The 22,687-nt window shown below is 43.5% G+C and overlaps 1 long non-coding RNA gene across 2 annotated transcripts; it reads left to right on the top strand.

Moving 5' to 3' along the window:
- On the top strand, positions 1-22,234 carry LOC138682273 (uncharacterized). Of its 2 annotated transcripts, XR_011322394.1 has the most exons (6): positions 1-394; positions 474-611; positions 2,831-2,898; positions 3,354-3,506; positions 8,587-8,783; positions 21,642-22,234. It is a non-coding gene; the product is annotated as an uncharacterized lncRNA (long non-coding RNA). The 2 variants fall into 2 exon arrangements; XR_011322393.1 differs by lacking the exons at positions 8,587-8,783; positions 21,642-22,234 and having other exon boundaries at positions 3,354-3,755.
- The last annotated feature ends 453 nt before the right edge of the window (positions 22,235-22,687 follow it).

Raw genomic sequence — 22,687 nt, 5'->3', positions numbered from 1 at the left:
CCCGTGGTGGTCTCCTCAGCCCCCCACGGCCCCCGCCAGCGCTCCCTTGCCCCGGCGGCCCCCTCAGCGGACCCTCTCGGTGCCCGCAGCACCCCAAGGGCCCCGTCGGTGCCCCGCGGGCCTCCTCGGCACCTGTCCAGGCCCTGGCAGCACCTGCTGCCCCACAGCCACAGGGCTGCTGGCCTCGGGGGCTGCCCAGAGGTCATCCTGCCCGGCAGAGCGGGCTCAGCCCTCTGCGGCTGGCTGGCCGCGGTCGCTGCCCGCCTTAGCGAGGCGCGTCGGGAGTCTCCCGGCTCCTCCGCAGCCCTCGTGAGCTGCCCGCGGACACGGGCAGCGTCAGCCGATCCAGCGGGACTGCTCGGGCCTGCGGGCCGGAGCGTGGCGGCTCATGCAGGTGCCGTGTTTCAGGTTTTGTTGGGCATCTCGTGCGTTCTCGGCATCGCAGTAGTAACAGCTTATGTTTGTGACTGCAGCGTAGTCCTTTCTCTGCCTGGAGACAGAGTCAAGCCACGGTGACAGACTGGGAAAAGTCTCATGCTTCAACGTGACCGTAAAGGAAGGAGGAGCACCCCTGCACCGTTGAGATGTGCACCCCCACGCAGCCCTCCCTGGTAGAGGATGAACTCCTTTGGTGACAGCATGGCTCTTTCACTTGCTCTTGAAAATCTTTCTGCAGCTTGATTGGAGGCCAAGGAATTAAAATAAGAAAAAACTCCCCGTTCTTTAGGCGAGACGTTTCCCCATTCTTGCCATTTTGCCTGAATGCATTTGTCTCACTGCATCCCTGCCAGGTTTAATGCAATGCACATGGCTAATCCTGCACGGCTCCATACACCACCCTGGGTCCTTCCCTGAATAATGTCACCAGCTAATAGCATCAGTCAGGGACTTTCTGCTGCAGGTAGCGTGACCACTGCTACATTAAGAAGTGCTGTCACTCACATACGGTGCATGTTAGATTCCAGTGCAGGAACAAAATAGCGCTACTCTTGCCTTTTAAGCCTTAAAGCAGGGCAAGAGAAAAAGGGAAATGACAGCAATCAATTATGCTGTCTGCAATATACTGCTTTTCTAATTGATTCTGCAGATTTCTTCCTCTTCCTCCTGCTGTCATAATCTCTGTACTTAAGAGATCCAGATCTTTCCATTTGTTCCTTTCACCCAGAAACTAGGCCCATACCTGCATAAAAAAAGAAATTCAGATTGAAACAAGCAGAGAAAAACGACCAAAGAGTCAGAGCTGTTAATCAATGCCATAGCCTTTCAAAGGAAGATATAATAATTCATGCTGGGAATATTCAAAACTAAACTGGAGGAATCCCGAGGATGAGATACCAAGGCAGAAACCCTCAGAACCCCCCAGGGAATAGATAAAAATACCTAATTGTTTTTTTTTATCTCAGACATCTAAATTATCCAACCGCATTGTGCAAGCATATTCAGCAGATTGCTAACTGATCAGCCACGAAATCCTGTTGCACTTTGCATTGTGCTCCAAAACTGAACAACCCACTGAAATTAATGAGACAATTCTCATCTCTCATGAGGTCAAACCAATTAGATAGGCATAGCCAGCGGGTACTATCTGTAGCAGAAAAAACCAAAACAAAACAGTGCCTATCAAGTTAGAGTTACACAACCATGTGCTCGTCTAGGCTCCTGGCAAGGCCCCGATATCATTAGCTATTATTAACTGCCTTGTGCAAAGGCATCAACTATCTCAGGAGCCAAGAGAGCACCGAAGTCGTTACAAAAGCACTTCACTTGTACAGTAGACAAATCTTGAGGTGGCCTTGAAGAGTCGTTCCTTTTGCAGGCTCGAGGCCCAAGAACGCAACACAGTGAGAGCTCACATTGTGAAGATTTTATTTGCAACTAAAAGGTCAAACTGAAGAAAGTAATGGGCTCAGAGCAGTGCCAGGACAGCTTTCCAGTTGGGTCCAGCTCACTAACATCCTTGCCAAGGGAAGAAGAAGTTAATGCCCTGAGATAAGACCCTCGTCACAATATTGTTTAATTACATAAGGCTTCTAGTGAGCCTGAGATAAGAACAGGAATTTGTCTGCAGTCCAGCTGGGTGCGGCTGCTGGCTGCTTAGATCATGTTGTGTATTAGAATGGGAACTAAAAGCTCGGGTTTATTCGAGGTGGTTGTCACATCATTAGAACTGGAATGAGTAAACTGATAGTGACAACTGATTTAAAAGTTAACTGTTTCACGTGAGAAATAAACTAACATTTTCCTGACAACAGTAGCTCTAAAACTATCTATTGTTTCTCTTCAAATTACATTAGGAACATTAATTGAGCCAAACTGCTACTCTGAAATCAGTAAGTAAATTTTTTCAGTATCAATGAAGAAACTGAAGCAGAGGGATAATTTTGACTCACCTAAGACTACAGAATAAGATCAGCTTCAGCTCTAAAATTAGAAAACAAATCCCTTCATTCCCAATGCTGTGTTCATAATTCTTCTTGCAAAAAAAAAGAGTATTTCCCTCATTCCAGTTCACTTTCTTAGAGATAAATCAGATCATGGATGACTCTATCTGCATTCCTAACTAATGGCTCACAGCAACAAAACTGGTACCTCCTTCCTATTAAAAAAAAAGTGGCCAAAAAGTGCTTTATTTGAATGATCCTCCTGGATGTTTATTCCATAAATTTGTTCATGCAGGTAAAATGTTTTGTCTCCAGGTTTCCTGAATATTCTTAATTTCTAGATGATATGCTTTTCTTTTAGTTTTAACTTCACGTTAATAGAGTTTATATTAATCCTTCATAATTTTGATTATCTCTGTTTTGTAATCTCAAAATTTCCGCTTTCTGAGAAAAGGGTAACCTTGATCCTTACCTGTTCAGCATGGTTTTGGATAGTATAACATCCTGTAACACTCAGGTATTCCTCTTTTATTTTGTTCGTGATTTCTTACACACGGCTGGGTTTTATGTTAGCCTCTGGCTTTTGCTACAGCTGTTGCACTGGGAATGTATTGTAAAGGCTGTGACTGGGTCATGAGCAGCATTGTTTGCTAAAGGTAAAGCTGGGTTCATACAGTCATCGTTTAGGTCAATTAGGTTTCGTTCATCGATTGGGAATGTGCAGTGACTGTTAAAGAAGGTGCAGTGCTTATTCACGTACGGCCCTTCTGCTGCTGAAGTGTGTCTGCTCCCAGCTGAACTATAGCTTTTTGTTTGGGATGTTGTGTGGCAGGGTACTCACCAGGATGTTCTACCCTTGTGCATTTATTCACAGGATACCCTTGTAACACTTGTGTCAGGGTGGGTTGGGGACTGAAGTGAGCGCATTGCTTTGCAGGGTGTGTTTACTTGATTATGTGTTGTATTCTGCAGGGTGTGTCGCTGACTGCATGAAGCATTAAACACAACTGCCGTTCAGGAAAAGGAAAAAAACATTTTAGAGAATGAAGAGAAAATGTTATAAAGCATTTAAAAATATAAATAACAGCATGTGAGGAAATCTTTCTGAAGGAACAGGATGCGCCTGTAGGTGAAGAATTCAAATACAAGTGCTGTGCTAAGTATAATCACTAATGAAAGCTCAGCCCTTCCTCTTAGGATTTTAGTAAGCTACATGTTGACAGGACTTTCCAAGTAGCAGGGAACAAAAAAGCAAGCTTTAAGGCTGGTTGCAGTGTAGTATGTGTTTATCATTATCACATATGTTATGCTGTCCATCTATTACTGTAAGACTGGACTTTAAACGGACAGTAGAATAAATTAGTATCTGCTCAACTTACTATGTAACGTCCTTCTTTATTGAGTATCTGAGCTTTTTCTTAAGAAGACGTAACAACCACCTTGCTTCCTCCTGCTCAATATGCAGAAGAAATAATCTGTTTATTTGTTAGATCACGGGGCTGACTACAGCTGCTGTGTATATATTTGAGTATGGAGAAGGGGGTCTGTGTAGCTGTGTGGCCTCTTCTTTGTCCTGTGACAGTGGGCAAGCACGTTGTTGGGCAATGCTAAGGGAAATCTACTGCTCTTAAAGTCCCTAGAAAATTTACCCTGTTTTTAATACGATTACTCTTTGTTTGCTTGTTTGCTTTACTTTTGGATACCAGGAATTGACTATGGGAAAGTCACAGTGAGCGGAACATTTTTGTACTTGGTTTCTTTTTCCACTGTGGAAATGAACTCCACAAAGAAGTTTCAGCTCCTGTCACAGGCTTACCTCATGCTTTCACAGCATCCCTAGTGTCTGATTAGCGTTTAGTGTAGTTCGGGAGACTGCAAACACGTGACAGGTCATGGCCAAAGGGAGATGCAAGTTAACAGTTAACTAGAGCAAAGTCCTGTAATAGAGGACTTTGAACACTAAAACAGAGGGCCAAATCTCAAAGAGATTTGGGATTAGCAGCAAAGAAGAGTTGAGTATTAGCACCTGATTCTCAAAGGGGAATGCTCTGTAGTGAGTTAAATGCCTAAATTCCCTGTAGACTGGAGAAGAATTGTTATGAACCTAAGGACTTGAAGTGCACTTCGCTAGTACACTGAGTGGCGAGATGCCTACATCAGCCAGTAGGAAATACTTAAGAGAAGGGAACATCTGAATATCTCATTGTGAAACTCTGATACGGGACCAAAAAGTGTTTGCTTATGGGTTTAAGTAACACATTTGGCATGGACACCTGAATTAGTCTCAGTGAAAATATGCCTGGCAGATGAGCTACCCCCTCTACTTTAAATACTCACCAAGCGCTGAAAAGCACTGTCCTGGAAGCCAGTTCTGGACCTTTAAACAGGGAGTGCTGTGAGAAACTTTAGGGTGTTCAGGGGAAGAGAGGAAAATGTGCTCTGCTCAGCTTCTGAAAGCTGAGCCGTGCTGTAACCAGGAGCGTAAAATTTCTTCTGTTGGAATAGGGTGCCTGGTTTGGGCTTTTAGCTGGGAAACAGTGGCAATACTGGGACTGGGATACTGATGAAGGGATTTGTGACTTACTAATGTTACATACCTGTAAGCACATAAGCACTCCTGAGAGTTCCCTTCTGCTGTGTACTTCGAGTCCTACTCAGTCACAACGTGCCTAGGAAATTAGGTCCTTAAGACCTTACTGGCCAAAACGCCCCACCTGATTTCTGGATGGACTTAGAGAAGTTGACAGAATTCAGCCCACCCAGAGTAGCAGGGCTGCTGGGCACAAAAAGCACCAGACCTTTTGGCGCCTAAAGAAGCTTTCACCAGAAACTGTAGGCACTTACAGCATCTGACGTAGCTGAGGAGGGGAGGCAGAGCTTTCCTGGGTTGCTCTCAGGAGCACAGGCGCCAGCAGTCTGCATAAGTTGCACTTCGGTGCCTGAGTGCTATTTTGGATCTCTCCCAGAGACCTTGCACTGGCACGCTCTCAGTGGGGAGTCAGCGCGAAAACTCAGCAGGGACTGGGGATGCTAAGTGTCTGGTTTGCTGCGTCAAGAATGACCTTCTCAGAATGGGTGGCTTCTTCCTAGGTATGAGCTGTGGAAGTCAGCTCAGCCATCCAAATGCAAGGTCAGGCTGTGCTCAGGTCTCTGTCTAGCAGGAGGGCATGCTATCCCATGGCCAGCAATATATGGAAACCAGCATTTTTCAAGAGAATGACTATGTGAGGATTCAATAGCAGTGGGCCATCACAAAAACCCTCAGGCAGTAAACAAGTTGATCAAACCAAAACCTTGACAAGGAGGAATGTTTCAAAGAAGGTGCTGGAAGCTTTGTTGGAAGACTTGCCAAATCCTGCTGCAGCACTCTGTGGGCAGCCAGTCATGCTACTGCAGCTTAGAAGGTTCTCACCCATCGTTTGACCCATTGGAACCAGCCATGTGCGTGAGATGGTGAATAGCACTTCACTGACTTACTTTTGGCATGCTCGTCTGTGCTGCCTTATCAGCTTTCTCAGTGGTTTCCTCTAGATACTGTGTAGTATTCAGGGAGCTGAGTAAGCCCAATGGGACATTTCAGACAAGAGATACATACTCTTTTTTCATCTTTTTCATAGTGAGGATATGGATTTTTAATTGCTTCTTCTGTGATTTGCTAGCAGGCTGCCTCTTCTGCAAATGACACTTCTGTTTTCATTATTCTCTCTTGGTTGCTTGGCAGTCCTATGATGGTCAGTGGATTGGGGAGGCTTTCTCAGTGCTAAAGAATCTGTTGCAGAAGTCAGGGTGCGGCTAGAGAAAATCTTTTATAAAGAGGTTTTATTAACCCTCTAACGAATGAAGCCAGAGGTTGTTATCTCTGGCCTTGTGTTGGTTTCACCTGGAGCCTGTGGACTCAGCATTTCTGAAGTGTCATTGTTAGGGTATGATTTTTCAGTATCTGGCCTCTGATTTGGAGTGGGATTAGTTTTGGGTGGTCAACTTCACATGACTTGCGATCCGATCTAGCATCTATCCTTGTGGCTGACTTCAGCAATCTGCCATTTGGCCAGAGACTCCAAACCAGTGATTATCTCAAAGTGCTGGCTCTAGCATATATGAGATGGAGATGGAGAGAGAGAATGCTGTAAATACAGAGCATGCAAAGAAGCGTGGAAAGATACGGAAGAATGAAGAGAGAAACTGCTTGAGAAGTGAATGCCCAGCTTAAGGGAACTGGGAAGAAATGAGAGCAGATATGTAGGCAGACTTGTGCGGGAACTTTTTGGTGAGGATAAGAAGCTTCGGCCTATGGCACAAGCTAAGAGGAGATGTATCTGGGGAGCTGATTTATCAGAAACAAAGCTCAAGTGAAAGTTCCCTTTCAAATGACAGTGTGTATAATAAGAAATCACTAATCCAAAGTGACTTGAACAAAGCAACAGGTAAACACTTACAGAAAACTCCCCCTGCCTTCAGAGGAATCCAGGCCTAGCAGTCTCCAGACTTCACCCTTGCCAAAGACAACTCTTTTCACCCTGTCTCCTATGAGGCCACTTCATGGTTTCTTGCTCAAGCTTCTCACAGAAGAAAGAGCAAAATAGTGCCCTCCTCATGCTGTGATGATAAGCCTGCAGTGCAGTTTGCCGGGGTTTATTTTAATTGGACTTTTTTACTTTTTTCCTGGCACTTTAAAGTTTATGAACGGAAAGGATCAGTCTGACTCAGAGACTGGGCTACTTCCAAACATTAATCTTAGCTGCCATATGTTAATGTTAATGTAGTTTGGCTCTGCTGCATCATATGGTGTAAAGTAAGATGTCTGTACCCTTTCACCTCTGGTGTCAGAGGCTACTAAAGGGAATATGTCAGAAACATGGGCACATTGTGATTGCCTGATGTGCAATCTACAGGCATTTGATGAGATTCTATGAGTAAGAAGACCTAGAAAACATCCATAGTCTGTTCTCATGAAATTCGTATTTTATCATTCTGCAATATTGGTTGCCAATATGATAATGTTGAGGGCAATTCTTTGGCCTGTTCTGAGTCTGAAATCTATATACAGGTTTTGGTTATCACAGCATTGAGCCCAAGGTAATAACCCTTGGCATATTAGGTTGGGTTCAGTGGTACATTATTTAGCCTCTTCCTTTTTGGTTGGCTTCATAGTATGGGTATAACAAACACATAAACAAAGATGACTGTCCTGTTCATCATGATTTTTCCAGCACTGAAACATGAGTCTCTCATCATTTGTGTTTCACTTTCTTCCATTCTCTCTCCTAAATGTTTCCATTCTACGGTAACTATTTTCAAATTTTATCCAGTCTTTGAGGGTGTACACTCAAAGTATTTGGTGTTTCCCTGCTCCTTCCTCATCACCTTACTCATGCACTCTCTTCCCTGAAATCATCATGGGAACAACCCTATGCAAAAAAAGAGAGAAGTTTCCGATTCTACTTATTTCAATGGAATTTCCCTGCTGCCCTTTTTCCAGATCAGTGGATGTTTTTTGCTAGTGACAGTAGTGTGAATAGCGTCAGGAAGATGAAAACTTCATTACAAGGGCATTCGCAAAGGCTAACATTAGCCTAATGAAACTAATTTTCCTAAATTCCCTCTCAAGCCTAAGTGCAGGGAAAGGTTTCCTCCAGAGGCAATTCAGAGCAGTAACCTCATTCCACAGAGAACATAGGGTATTCAGAGAGATTAACTCCTTAAGCCTAAAACTTAAAAGCTTAAAAAGATTGAAAGCCATTCTTATCTTCAGGGGAGTTACAGCAGACATATACCTAGTCCCGCTGTTGTAGATGTGTTGGCCTTTTGTGCTGACATGGAGAAAGATGTTCTCGATTGGGTAACCACTGGTTTATTGTACAGGACAACATCACTCAATTCTCTTCTCAGCTCTGCAGCCAATTTTCTAAGCAGTTCTGAGCAGGAAACCCTCTGGCCTTAGTTTTCTGCATGGGAAATGATGTCAGTCATTATGTTAATTAATATATAAGACTTTTCTCCAGGAAGACAGAGATTTGATGGATGACTGATGGACATCAACTATAGCTAGCAAAGGCTTAAAGTTGAGATGTTGGCTTGTGATAATGTGGGTTAACAATTAATGAATAGATGTCTTCCACCGCACAAAAAGCTAGACATACGACTTTCCCACACTGCAGGGAAATTTTATGTGCACATTTTACATTTTTCTATTTCCCCACTGCAGGCACTGAAATACCAGGCCGACGTTTGTGAGCATATGACTGACGAATGGTACAGTACGTTCACTTGCCGTCCGGAGACTCGTCAGAGTGACAAGTTGGAGCTGTAGAAGATAGAGATGACTCATGATTGGAGCTTTATGTAAATGAGGAACCTCTTCTGTTGCGTCCTGTTGTACCAATGAGGCCATGTAAAGTTCACGTAAGTGATGTTGCCTTCCCATGTCCCCTCTGTCTTTGAGGCAGGGCAAGGAAATGGGGTAAGATAGATGTTGTTCCCCCAGAGAGGGCAATAGGTCAAAACAGGTAGTGAATCTGAATGTGAAACCCCTGGAACTGAAGATTTCTTCCCAGCAGCAACGCCTGGAGAAAGTTTGCTGTTGCCTTTTGCTGTCAATTGCGAAAGTGATTGAGCCTCTTGCCACTGACAGTAAATTCTGAGGGGGACCCAGATAAGGGGGAAGTAGTGAATTTCAGTGAAGCGTTCTCTCCCTGGGAGTCAATCAGTTTTAGTAAGATTTATGGGTCATCAGTGACGTAGCTAATAAACTCGTTTAGCTTATCCAAAGCACAAGAAAAAGTCCTGCTGCTAAGTGGCCTAACTCTGCATGCTCTCTCCTAATGGCCTTATGTAGGCAGCATATCCTAGGCAAAAGCAATGAGGAGGAGTGGAAGCGTGAAAAAGCAGTGCAGTTGAATTGTGTCTATCCAAAGCCACAGATAATATTATTCCAGGTAGAGGGCCAAATTCTCTGACTCACCCACACAAAAATCCTGCTGAAGTTTACTGAAGACAATGGAATTAATTAATCTAGGGTAAAAGTAATATGAGAGAGAAGAAAGCCAACCTCCAAAATGTTGGCCTCCTTAGCTGTCTTATTTCTAGGGTGCTGTGACTCATGTGTGTGTATATTGCTAGCAGATATAGCATAGTGTGACTACTGCAGATGACTGCAGAGATCCAAAAGGTATGAAAAAGTCTACAAACTAGAAAAGATTTGTCTTGCATTAGATATGTTGTTTAAAGTCAGAAGGAAGATATAATTGACTCCAGTGGGAGTTTTGCTAGACTAAAGACTTAGGAGCTGAAATGAGAGATGAAAAGAAAAATCTACCTTGCTAGCCCAGAGCTCACAGAAGAGAGACACCCTTTATTTACTCTATGTAATTCTGTTCAGACAGATGCAAGTAACTTTCCTCAAATCGTTTCAGAGCCCGTATCACTTTTTCTCAGTATTTAGCGTGTTTCTTCTTACATATGATTGCATTCATTTATCTGTAGATATTATCTGACTGAAGCACTATACAAAATTTTTCTCATCCATTACAGTCATCCTAATTTGATAATTCTCAGTACATTTAGTTTATTTACCTTTGTCTCAATTTTTCCTTTTCTAATTGATTCAGACATCTATCTGTGGCAACCAGTCATAGAATCATAGAATGGTTTGGTTTGGAGGGGACCTTAAAGGTCATCTAGTTCCACCCCCCCTGCCATGGTCAGGGACACCTTCCACTAGACCAGGTTGCTCAAAGCCCCATCCAACCTGGCCTTGAACACTTCCAGGGAAAGGGTATCCACAACTTCTCTGGCAACCTATTCCAGCACCTCACCACCCTCACAGTACAGAACTTCTTCCTTACATCTAATCTAAATCTACCCTCTTTCAGTTTAAAGCTGTTACCCCTTGTCCTATCACTACATGCCCTTGTAAAAAGTCCCTCTCCTGCTTTCTTGCAGACCCCTTCAGGTACTGGAAGGCTCCTATAAGGTCTCCCCAGACCCTTTTCTCCAGGCTGAACAACCCCAACTCTCTCAGCCTGTCCTCATAGGAGAGGTGCTCCAGCCCTCTGGTCATCTTTGTGGCCCACCTCTGGACCTGCTCAGGCAGGTCTCTGTCCTTCTTATGTTGGGGGCCCCAGAGCTGAACGCAGTGCTCCAAGTGGGGTCTTACAAGAGCGGAGTAGAGGGGCAGAATCACCTCCCCTCCCTCGACCTGCTGGTTACACTTCTTTTGATGCAGCCCAGGGTACAGTTGGCTTTCTGGGCTGTGAGTGCACATTGCTGGCTCATATTCACTTTTTCATCCACTAATGCCCCCAAGTCCTTCTCCACAGGGCTGCTCTCAATCCATTCTCCACCCAGCCTGTATTTGTGCTTGGGATTGCCCCAACCCGTGTGTGGGACCTTGCACTTGGCCTTGTTGAACTTCAGGAGGTTCACAGGGGCCCACCTCTCAAGCCTGACAAGGTCCCTCTGGATGGCATCCTGTCCCTCCAGCATGTCGACCGCACCACACAGCTTGGTGTCGTTGGCAAATTTGCTGATGGTGCACTCAGTCCCACTCTCCACGTCACTGACTTGAATAGTCCTACCTATTTTAACCCAACTCTTGTTAGTATTGCAGCTACAGAGTTAATGCGTGCTTTGACTTCGAGAAGTCTGCAGTAAACTTCCCAGATAGGTGATGAATTGGTTCAACTCTAATTTCTCACTGAGTTTAAAGGTCAGCCTTATGATGCTGAGAGTTCCTCCATGAGCTAAGTCCTTCATATATTTTTGCTCTTTTCATCGCCTGTTCTCTACTCTGTCCCACATTGTAATGGATGATAATTACACGCTTTTCAATGGTATATCTCCTGGTCCATTGAAGGTAGGACTTTTTTCTCAGCAGAAAGCTGACTCATAAGGTATGCTGCCTTCTATCCTTAGAAAAAGTGAGTCACTAATGGATTTTTCATTATATATTCAAGTACCACAGACTGAAATTTTGTCCTACCAGTCTAGTCCTGAGGTAGTATTTGGAATTCTTTTTGATTTTGTATTTTAGTTATGTCTCAGTGAGGCTCTGTGAGATACAATAGGTGCTGTACAAGGAGCTGTTTTGTATTACATGCGATGACTATTCCCATTAACTTCAGTAGTGCCATGGTTTCACTCTTTGTGTGCTGTGTGCTTCCCTAGCTAAAACAACACAAAACTCCCTTTACACCTGCATTGTAACATGTTCAGCATCTGTTTTCACCCAACACAAATAGTTTACAGTTGTTTTTCAGATCTGTGTGAAAGCTGAGGAGGCTGAGACATAACTAAAATATGAATCCCAGTGGTACTATTGCATTAGTAGAAATAGTCCTTTTGTTCGGGCAACACTAATTTGGTGATCTTTCAGACACTCAGTGAAGATTCACCAGTTCTCATGATGGCCCATGACAGAAAGCTAGATGCTATTATTTCTATTTTATAAACAACAGAATTAAGGTTGGGGGAGATTAAGTTGTGATAGGGAGGCAATAGAAGTATTGTGAATGGACCCCAGGAGTCCTGTACATTTTTTTTTCCAGTGCAACAATATTTGGTATCAAAGATATTGCTGTATTTACAGTCACTGCTATTTAACTTCAAGTGGCGTCAGTGTGAATGAGCATCCGGCAGAATCTGTGTAGAGTTGCAACATAGTCTGCAATTCACAGGAGAGTACCAGCTTTTGCCTGTCCATGTTGTATTCTGTTAAGCTAGTTTTGCGGGGTATTTGGGGGGGGAGCGGGGAGGTGGTGTCTGAATCTTTCTGATACTGACAGGAGCTGTTATTTAAAACTGTATGATGAAGATGCAAAAGGGATGGTGTTAGGGTGGTTGCTTTGTTCTTCATTACACAAAAGTGGATGTGCTGCAATGACAAGTTTGTAAATCATAGTTAGTTCCGTTCTCACACCACCCAATAACCTTACAATCTCTCTGTCAACTTCCTGAAGACCTTGGGAAGCTATAATTTGTGATAAAAAAGGGAGTTAAAATGTTACGTGTATATCAAAGCTGAAAATTTGTGGCTGGCTGACCTTTTCATTTTGAGCAAATGCACTCATTTCCTTTACGTTGCTTACTGTTTCCCTCTGAAGCTTGGCATAATAGGAAATCCTCCATGATTGTTCTCCTTAATCAGTGGCTCCATTGTGCCGGCTTCTTTTCCTTTCAGTGAGCAGGGCAGAGGATCTCGCCATGCTCCTAATGGGGCATCGCTCTCTGTGCTGTCAAGCATCAGTGCCCCAGAAACTCAGACGTTTCAGTTCAGCTGCCATGGATGAGAGAATACCATGAACGGTGTGTGCTAAATTCAGTATGCTGTCAGAATAAGGAAACAGCCCCCTGATTTTCAGTTCAGAAAAAAAGAAAAAACAAGAACTCACTGGATTTTACAGTGATATTTCCCAGTGTTTGTGATGAGGCTTAGATGAATAATGAAAATGAAGACTTTGTAAATTTAGATTTTGCTCCATTTCCATATGTGGGCTAATGTCATTTGTTGTCGTGTCACTGCTAATATTTGCATAGTCATCTGACAATTATAAAGAAGGCGTACAAATCTTTAGGACAAATAACTTCTCCCGAAATATATTCTGAAAAGCCTACTCATTATGACTAGCACATCATTTTTCATTTTCTGATCTATTTCTCTTTGTCATCTAGTCAAGGGATGGAACTTCTACGTTGTGACTGTACACTACAAACCGCAGATGGTGTAGCTTTTATATACATGCCTCTTGCTAAAAATTAGGCAAGTATTTAGAAATAAAAGATCTATTGGCAATAGTTTAAAACAGTTTGTGAAAAGGCTGAAGTTGCCAAAAAGATTGTTTGTATTGGTAACCTCTACTTCATAAAGCATAACATAAACAAAAACATAGTGACGGGCCAGTGCTCAGGAAGAGCTGATGGTTCACCAAGTCTTATCGTTTGCTTCCTGTTGCAGCACAGTGGTGTTGACATCATGTTCCTGCACATGCAATATGCAAAAAGCTCAGGGTTCGTAATTCAGTGTTGGCACAATAAACAATTTTTACTTGTTGCTATTGATTTTCTGCTGTTCTGTTTTTCTCCAATAAAGTTGATGTCTGCGGGGAGCCAGGTAGTCAGTCAGTCTCCACAGACATTTCACAGTACATTCAGTTTCTTGCTTTCCTATGATACGGTTTTCAAGTGCAGCTTACAATAAAAAAGACAGAGCAGTGTCCAGAGGACTTTAGTTAATGTGTAACCCATTCCTTATGCAGAAAGTTCCCAGAGAAGACTGAGGGGCTTTTGTATGGCAGTATGGTTAACAAAAATGGCGTAACAACCCCAGGACATGGCTTCATGCATTTATACTGGAGTCAAATCTCTAGGGAAATTAGGTTAGTGGCGGCGATGATGATAATAATAAATAATGCATGCTCCCCTTGGATCTTGGCTGACTATCAAGACAGACTTCCTGATGATGAGGTGCATATGTCTGTCTCCAGTCTCTTCAAGGTATCTGCAAGGCACCATTTTTTGCAATTACAAAGGACTGCAGATGAGAACATGCACCATAAGAAGCAATCCAGGAGCATTTGTCCCAGACTTTTGTCTCTGATTTCCATAATCGTTCTCATCTCAACTCCTCAGACATTAGCAAGCCAAATCTCAGAACAGCTCTGTCAAGTGCTGACAGTGGTGGCAGTGGCAACCCAGAAGCCTGAAGGCTTTTAGTTTTGCCCGTCATGTTGCGCCTTGTTTGCATGAGGATGAGACAAGAGGGGAGAGGTCCCTGTCACATCATGCTAGTAATAGATGGGGTCACTGAATATATCTCCTTTGTTTCCAGTAGGGACTGGGACTCTGCAAGAGCACGTTACCAAGGGATTCTTCACGAAGACTGCAGAAAGCGCCTGCCCCAAACTGTGCACAACCGTTGTCTGGGGAAGTGGCTTTCTGCCAATTGTCAAATGTAACTGAAGCAAGGCCACAGCGACATTTGTGGCTTTTCTGTTGGCCTTGTTGCTGGCAATGCCACGCTGCTTCAGGTAGAAAAGAGGAAGGGCAGCCCTGCGGGGGAGCACTGGTTTGGTTGCAAAAAGGCTGGTCTCACCCCAGACCGCTGCTCTCCTCTGCAGTCGTTCAGCTTCCACTGGCTCCGTTTCTCCCCAGTAAAATGGGACTAGCCGCATTCCCTTTCCTCCCAGGTGCTATATGGGCCATTCTGGTTTCTAAGGGAAGAACAAAAAGCACCTCAGTGCACTGGCATGCCTACAGGAACACCTTCTTTGCTGTTGCAGGGGACACCAGGTTTAATTCCAGTAAGTCATTAAACAAGATAAACAGGCTTTAGGCAGTAGCAGGACAGACCTCCCCCCACCCAACACATGGACCTATAACCCTGGTGTGTGAGAGCAAACAAAATTCAACACATCTCAGTGCACTCAGGTATCACTCAAAAATATTTCTTCACGTGCTAAAAAGCAAACGGAAGTTGGTATTTGCCCTAATTTGGGATGAGAATATACTTCTGTGCACTCCAGTCTAATCATGTACTCACCTGAGGTTGGACTGTATGTTTGTTTTGGTTTATTCTTCACATACTTGATAACGAAGAAACAAATGCTGCTTGGCCCATCCTCTCTGACTCTCGGGCTGATTTTCTGTTGCTGATTTTCATAATTTTATCATTGGTCTCGTGACATTGAGCTGTTCAGGTTTAGTCATAAGCGCATTTATCATTCTACTTGACTTGTTTAAATAATGTAAAAATGAAAGTAACCTTTGTTCAAGACATTTAGTATTGATTCTTTTTTTCATAAGCCACTGTTAATCAGTGTTGTAAAATGGGATGACTTTCCATGACATTAATGATAGAGATTGATTCTAGATCCATTCCTCATGAGTTGCTTTGTCCTAGCTACACTAAGGAATGAGCAGGACTTGCTCCTCCAGTCTCTCCTACAAGGGAAGAACGTTTCTGGAGCACATAGAGCACTAGCAGGGCAGTGCTGGTAGAAGCCTGGATTAGTAGATCACTCTCAAGTGAAATTTTAAAGGAGCTTTGTTACCTAATTCCTGTTGATAGCCCCTGAAAACCTTGGCGATCTCATCCTTAGACTGCACTGAACTGTTAAATAGAAACAGTGGATGATATCTTAGAAAGTCACAGTGAAAGTGGCAGGTTCCCAAGCCTGTGAGATGCTCCGGGCTGTGATAATGAGTGCTGCTCAGGTGGCCTGGGGCAGAGCCCTCTGTTCTGCTCTCAGGAGCATTTGAAAGAGGAAGGGGGAAGGAGTGCTGGTGGCACTTCTAAGGAGATCTACAAGCCTGATCTTGTATTTGTAAAAGGAGACCAGGCGATAGTTATTGATGTAACAATTCGATATGAAAGTAAACTGTCATCACTGGCGGACGCGGCGGCAGAAAAAGTAAAGAAATATTGCCATCTTAAAAGTCAAATTCAGGAACTGACAAATGCTAAAAATATCAAATTCAAGGGATTCCCTGTGGGTGCACGAGGTGAATGATGTTCTGGTAATTATGAAGTGTTGAAAGCATTAGGAATCTCAAATTCCCGACAAGACAAAATTGCGCGATGTATGTCAAGAAAAGCTTTATTTACCCCTGTTGATATCGTACATATATTTTTGAGTCATTCGAGATCTATTGTAAGATCTTAATTATTTGCTACTGTTCTGGTTTATATCGTTTTTGCTGTATTACTATTTCTTGTTCTTACTGCATTTATTGTTTTGTCTTATGTTGTTCTTGGTGTATTACCATTTATTATTCTATCTTATATTGTTCTTGCTGTATTACCATTTATTGCTTTGCTGTTGTACTATTAATTCTTTAATAAAACTACCCCTGGTACTCCTGCTCTGTTACCTTGGCACTGGAAAGGTCGGGAGAGTAATTTGGAACTCGTATTCATGACGTGTCACATCAACGTAAATTTGGACAAAATACTAATCGGACTTGACAAAATTTCTACCAAATTGGACTACCTTACTGGATTGGACACAGGTGGACGGGCCACCTTTACTTAACTCGGAAAAGAAACATATATACTTTATGTGTTTGTTAAATAGCCCTTTCCCGCAGTGGGAAATTGCCTGGCAGACAGAGCAGCTTTAGGACTCCACTGGATACGTCTGTCAGCTCATCTCTCTCTCTACCTACGTATAACACCCTGGCACTGTAATTGCCACATAAACTATCAGGCATCACTTTTGCCAGAGGATTTTTTTTTCAGCCTTTGAAAACAAAGTTAAATATATCTTTCTCCTACAGACAGAGAAACCGAGGCACGGAGAATCTGAAGGGCTTCTACAAGGTTACATAGCAAGTCACAGGCAGTAAATCACAAGGTGTCCTCATTTCCTCTCACCCATACGAATCCCTAAAACTCACTATCTCATATAATAAAGCTTAGCACAGAGTCTTATTTTGAGATTTTAATTAATATGCAAAGTGCTTTGATCCCCTTTGATGAAAGATTCTGTGTAACATATTTTGAAGTAATACCTCTAATTGTTATGCAGCAGTAAAATGAAATACGGATAATTCATTTGCTACTTTTAGGGAAAGAACCGAGTATTTTACTCCACAGTTTTAGGTTACAGTGATTTTCAAGAGAAGAGCTGTGAGATTTCTGCTGCTGTTGAAACATTTAGAAAGTGAGGATTAGCAAACATACAGTGTGTTCTGGGATACTGGCTTTGTAGGGGTGAGTTCCCCCAAGAGGATGACTAACAGCAGGATGTGGGACATAATTTGCATGTTCTCTGACTCTGCTGCCATCATTTGTGTATTGGATACTTGAATTATACATTACACAGAAGGTCACCCACTTGCCAAGCTGACAGTCCTGCTGAACGGTGCATAGCCCTGGATGGGGGCTGAGGGAGGAGGGCTGATGTTATTTCAAGAAATGGTTAGTGTTGCGTTCAAAAAGAAATAGCTCTGTGTATGAGAGGACTTGGAATTTGTCACTGAATACTTCGGGGGGGTGTTATTTACTCATTCTGCACCACTCTGCTGCTAGCTCTGACTTTCAGGTTTTTTGCATCTGCTTCTGTTTTTTCCTGTGGTGAATTTGATGCTGTTGAGAGGTGCCGTAAATCATCCCTACACGCTCAAATGCTTTCTCTGTACAGGAGGTTCAGCATGGGCAGTGGCAGATTTCCCCTGCTCTGCCTGCTAAGGCTGCCTCTGGTTTTTCTTAGGGACACAAGAGAGTTCCCTGCTTTCATTGCAGCCTACTGGAACTAGGTTTCTTCACTGACAGAAGGACACTGGCAGGTGCTTTTTCTACTATCCTGCTCAGAAAAAAAAGACTAATAAAGACCCACAAACTCATTTTTGTAGATCACCTGTCCAGGAGGAGCACACAGATCTGAACAACATTTCCCCTAGCAGCTAGCCTCTCTGACAAATCATCTTCCACATATTAAAGTTTCAATGAGACAAATACTGATCACATATTTCCCCTTTGAAACATTATTTCTTCTGTCAGTATTGACCGTAAAAAACAAATGAAAAAAAGGAAATGATTCAAAACTAACTGACAGAGTGCACTCATCTAATCATCTGATTAGCTTTCTTGCTGATTGTCACACTACCTTGCTTAAATACCCTGGCTTAAATGTCAAGGTCTTTGGGGCAATGACTGTGTTTTATTGGCTCCTGTGTTTGTCTGGGTCCCTGACGATACTCTAACTCAGACAAAAATGCCATTGGCAGGTGATGCTTTGTGAGCTGCCCACAGTGTGCAGACTCTGAAAGTTGCTGGCTTATTGGAGAAAGTTTCTGAGCCATCAGAAACAGTCGAGGTGTCCGGGGTCTGCTGCCAGTTGTGGACAGGACACAGTACAGCCGGCAAGCCAGGGCTGGTAATCAAGCTCTGCTGGTGCTGCATGCCTAGGCGCCCTCCTGAATTCTCTTTCCCAACCAAAAATGTTGGCTTTAGTAGCCAGTTCCAGTAAGCTGAACTCATTCCTGTTGCTTTTTTCTGCTTAGGATTGGTTACCACTGGAAGACCAATGACAGCGGGAACCATTTTATCAAATGCATTCTTCCAAAATCTGTTTTTCAGTTGGGGTCCATAGGAAAGATGCGAACAATTTTCTTCAGTATTTCCACTGAGAGCTCAAATCTTTTAGTTAAGAATTGTTCATTAGATCACAATCACATTTCCCCTTCCCTTCCCTTCTCTTCCCATGGCTAAACCCATGCTGAGAAAGCAAAGCAGAAACGTATTTTACCATTGGAAAGGCAATACATTGACAAGAAAAGAAAAGTGTGTAGAAGGAAATCAAACCCCTCAATTCAGTGAGGTTTCCCTCTGTGACAGTAAATACTGAAGTTTTCTTTAAGAAGTAACATGGTTGGCTGGAATGATTTTCCTTCCATTTCCACCCCAGGGGGAAGTCAGCAGTTAGGAAACTCATAGCAGCTACTGTTGTCCCAGATGTGCCCACTCTGAGCTTCTACAGAGAGAAGGGACTGTGATCAAACCCAAAATCATGCATTACTGCTGTTCATAGATTAGGGGACTGCAGTGTTGCTTGGGCTTTTCCACCTCCATTGCCTGTAGATTCAGGCACCTCAATTCCACATACTAGTGGGTCATTCAGCACAGAGGTATGAGGGGGAGAGAGGAGGGCGAGGAGTGGACCTGGAGGCCACCCGGAGACCACCACCACTTGCTTTGCAGACCATGAACATGTTTCTTCAGTAAGCTGCATGCCCTCAATAGCAGAGCTAAGTCAGCAGTGAGGAACGTGCATAGGACCTTCAAACAGGTGCAGTCGAGGCAACATTTCTCCGCTTGTACTTCTCACATTATTATTGTGGCTCACGGTACCTCTACCATCCACCCCTGAGCCACGCTTCTCGCCATACCATGCATTAGGTTCAGAGATGACAGGTGCCACCTTTACCCTAACAAGAAGAAGACAGACTTGGTTTCGAAGTCTGAACTGAAGCTGCAAAACCCTAGGTGTCAATGAGAACCTTTGAACCTTTCCCTATGGAATGACATTTTTCTCTCCCTGTGCTCTGGACAAAGCTGGAGACCGCTGGCTGACCATCAGGGCTTTCAACATAAAATGTGTTATGATGGGTAATGCTAGATCTGCTTTTCTTAAGTCCCAAATGCCTCCAAGGCTGGTGTATTTCTGGGTAGATGACCATGTGCCTCGTAAGCAATGCCAGTAGAAATCAGAACCTCTCTTCTCCACTTAGAGTTACAGAGGCGACGATCTGTTCACATAGTTGCCTGCTCTCCTTCTCCCTGAGCCAGACTCCTGCCTGGTGTAAATCAACGTTTTTCCATTGACGGTAATCCACTATTCCCAAATAGATTTACCAGGAAGACTACAAGCACTCCACTCCCAACCTTCCCCAGGTGCACTGCTTGGCATGGTACATGCTGCTGGTCTGGTGCTGGGGAAATGGCTCTGTGGTCCCCGCAGTCCCCTGATGGCTTTGTGCAGTACTCTGATGGAATCCAGGGGAGCTGCACACATTTACGCTGGGCAAGAGACTGACCCACAGCAGTAATTCAGATATTTTGTCAGTGACACTTTATAAACAAAAGTCATCGGTTTCAGCATAATGTGCCATCCTTCTAAGTAAAAGATACATCACAAAGTCCTCAGGGGGAAAGGTTGTGAGTAATAGCAATGGCACAGAGCCTGCAACCCAACCAGCATGCCAAACAATATTCCAAGAAAATATTTCTAAGTTACAGAAATTGCGTAAGAATGATTATTATTTTTAAAGTACAGAAAACAAAGTCCAGTTTCTAAAAAAGCAAACACGTATTTTTAGCCTTGCTGGTCTCTTGATCTTACACTAATGGGAACCATCTGTGCTGGGACTGGCTGACGTTCCTGGTAAATAACCTTTCGCTGCAACGTTCCAGATGTTTCAAAGGCTTCTTTGCAAAGAAGCGTTTGTCTCCCTGCCTGTCACTCTCCCTTTCTGCCTTTCCTGTCCATGTTTACTTCAGGAATATACATTCTTTTATTAAAAAGCTTTCGTTAAAAATAGCTTGTCAGGATTTTGGCTAATCTTCATTATGATTCTTGCTTGCTAGTGGAGAATGAAAGCTTTCATTCCTTAGGGCTGAAAGACTAAATTGGAGACTTGAGAAGGAAGCTAAAATATTTAGACTAAAAAACACACCAAAAAATTAGTTGGAGATGGATTTCTACCTCATTTTGATCCCTGTGAGGATTCCAGCTATTGAACAGACACATTTCTTTTGGTATTGGGAGTTCTTAATGTGACAAAGCTTGTATGGAATATACAGATGTACTTTATAGGAACAAGATACTTCACTATAAAACCTTTGCAACTCATTATGTAAAAGAGTTTTTTGGTTTGTTTCCTGCCTCTGCTGTGCTATATCCTAGAGCTGACTGCCTTTCCTATATGAAGGAAAATATCCCTGGATACGTGGGTCACTTTTTTGTCCCAGCTGAGATAAGCTGAGACAGAATGGTGGAAGGAAAATAAGGGGACTTAAAATCCATCCTTTAACCTTTCTGTTATCTCCACCTAGAGTCTGCCTGAAATCCGATGTGTTACAGCTTCATTAATGCTGTAACTTGGGCTCAGGTACAATTAGATAAGAGAAGTCTTGCTTCCAGTGTCAAACCTCCTACTCGGGTCTCCAGCACGATGTCTGTATCACCAGCTAAGGGTATGCTACTCAGGAGTAATGAGCACTTTGACGCGTACTCTTCAGTGGGTAATTCCTTTGCTTTAAAAACTTCATGTCACTGCTGAAGTGTAAAAGCTCTAGAAGGTAAAGGAGAGTCTGCCTTTTGGTTTCTGAAGGATTTGGGGTTGTGAGGCTCTGCAGTGCTCTGCTGTGGCTAGGGCATTGCAACTGCGGCAAACTCCAATTCTCCGAGGGTTCTGCAGGCTGGGACATGCAGCAGAGCTGAGCGGGTACAGGGTTTTTAGAAGCTGTCCGTTTGTTCTTTTGTCACCCATTATCAAATTTGTTTCATAACAAAGGCTTCCTGAGCTTGGGGGTTTTGTGTGTGTTAATACTGGTAATATGATTTAAATATTCTGATGATTCATTTTCAGTCCAGAGAGCTGAATCAGCCATGTAGAACATAACTTGCTTCTCCCAAACCGCTACCTTTTCCATCCTTTCTCGTCATTTCTATAAGAGGATGATTCATGCTCCTCTTGTATTTACCATTTGAGAATGTGCCTGATTCCTTTAGCTAATTTCGCTTCTTGTTCCTCTTTTTCAAGAAAAAAAAAAAAAAAAAGGCAGTAAGGAAAGCAATGTGATTGCTGACTGATGTGACATATCCCACCAGTGGACCTGGCATGTGAACTAAACCTGAACCAGACAGCGATGAAAAAGAGAGGAAAAGATACCTTGAATTATTAAATTGATCAGAGCCCAAACTGCGAAATTCAGCCCTTGGCTCACATTTCATGTTTTCGAAATTCTGGGTGTTCAAGTGAGGGGCTGTATTCAGTATAACGGTCTTATTTTTGCTTGTTTAAAAGAAGTCCCTTCTTTTATTTAGTTATTAAATTCTAATTTGTTTTCTCGGAAGCCTGATTAGGGTTGTGACTGGCTCAATCAATTAACTGGGGGGTGGGGTTAATTACTGATTTACCTGATTACACGCGAGAGCTGTCTGTTCTCAGAGATGGCCATAAGATATATAAGAACATAAAGAAATCTTCATGGCGGGCCTTGGGAAAACACCTGGACTCTTGTCCCCACTTTCCGTCTGAAACACTGTGCTTCTCAGCATAACCTTGCGGTAATCAGATCAGTTTTAAAATCAGAGAGCATCTCTGTCTTCCCCCTATCGCTCCCAGTGCAGCCCCTCACCAGACCCGGGTTCCCGCCTGCTGTCCCATGTCAGGGCTCAGCGGGGTCCCCGTCCACGCGAAGCTGTGACCATCGTGGGGCTGTCCGGCTGCTCGAGCCATCCAGGAGCTGCCACGTTCTAAGGAAAGTCTCCCCCAGTTTTCAACCCCTTCCATTTTAGGGCTCCCCTCAGCCTGCTGCTTTAATGGGATGCCTTCTCCCTTTATTGGAAAGGGAGTTTTTTACACTACAGCAGCTGTAAAAAAATACTCTCTAAGAAGTGTATTCATGCGAGCGTCCCTTTGGCTGGGCCTCTATCTAAACAGAGCTCAGCATTTTGTGTGGCGGCCGAGGTGAAATCACAGCTTGCGATGGGCTCCAAGAGCCACAGGGCGTCTGGCCACGCGTGTGGCCACCCCCGGGAGAAACATCCCATGTTTGGGCAAATTCGTTTGAGCCAATGCTGCTG

This window comes from Haliaeetus albicilla, chromosome 27 (genome assembly GCF_947461875.1).
Source record: "Haliaeetus albicilla chromosome 27, bHalAlb1.1, whole genome shotgun sequence".
Lineage (NCBI taxonomy): Eukaryota > Metazoa > Chordata > Aves > Accipitriformes > Accipitridae > Haliaeetus > Haliaeetus albicilla.
This window is presented reverse-complemented; position numbering and strand designations above follow the sequence as displayed.